This window comes from Arachis ipaensis, chromosome B02, assembly GCF_000816755.2.
Source record: "Arachis ipaensis cultivar K30076 chromosome B02, Araip1.1, whole genome shotgun sequence".
Lineage (NCBI taxonomy): Eukaryota > Viridiplantae > Streptophyta > Magnoliopsida > Fabales > Fabaceae > Arachis > Arachis ipaensis.
This window is the reverse complement of record NC_029786.2, coordinates 94,762,169-94,762,437: the sequence shown is the minus strand read 5'-3', so window position 1 is coordinate 94,762,437 and position 269 is coordinate 94,762,169. Positions and strand designations below refer to the sequence as shown.

Here is a 269-nt window from a genome sequence, read left to right as displayed (position 1 = left end):
AATAAAATAATTAAATCTTATATATATATATATGATTAGTTCCTTATCTTTTTTACTTATGTTAAGTACATGTTAAAGCTGTATTTATTAGTAAGTATTTGAAGTAAAAATATAAATACATTGATAGAAAAATTAAGGTAGGTTTGTTTTGTGTTTTTATTTTTTATTTTTAGTATATTCTGTTTTGATAGAAATCAAAATATTATAAGTACATTTGGTTTGTATTTTTATTTTTTGTTTTTATTTTTAGTATTTTTTATTTTTAATTC

At 15.6% G+C, this 269-nt stretch overlaps 1 protein-coding gene across 1 annotated transcript in view; it reads left to right on the top strand.

Moving 5' to 3' along the window:
- Positions 1-269, top strand: part of LOC107628479 (putative Myb family transcription factor At1g14600) — a 3,634-nt gene that overhangs the window by 2,259 nt on the left and 1,106 nt on the right. The gene's annotated exons all lie outside the window — the stretch shown is intronic.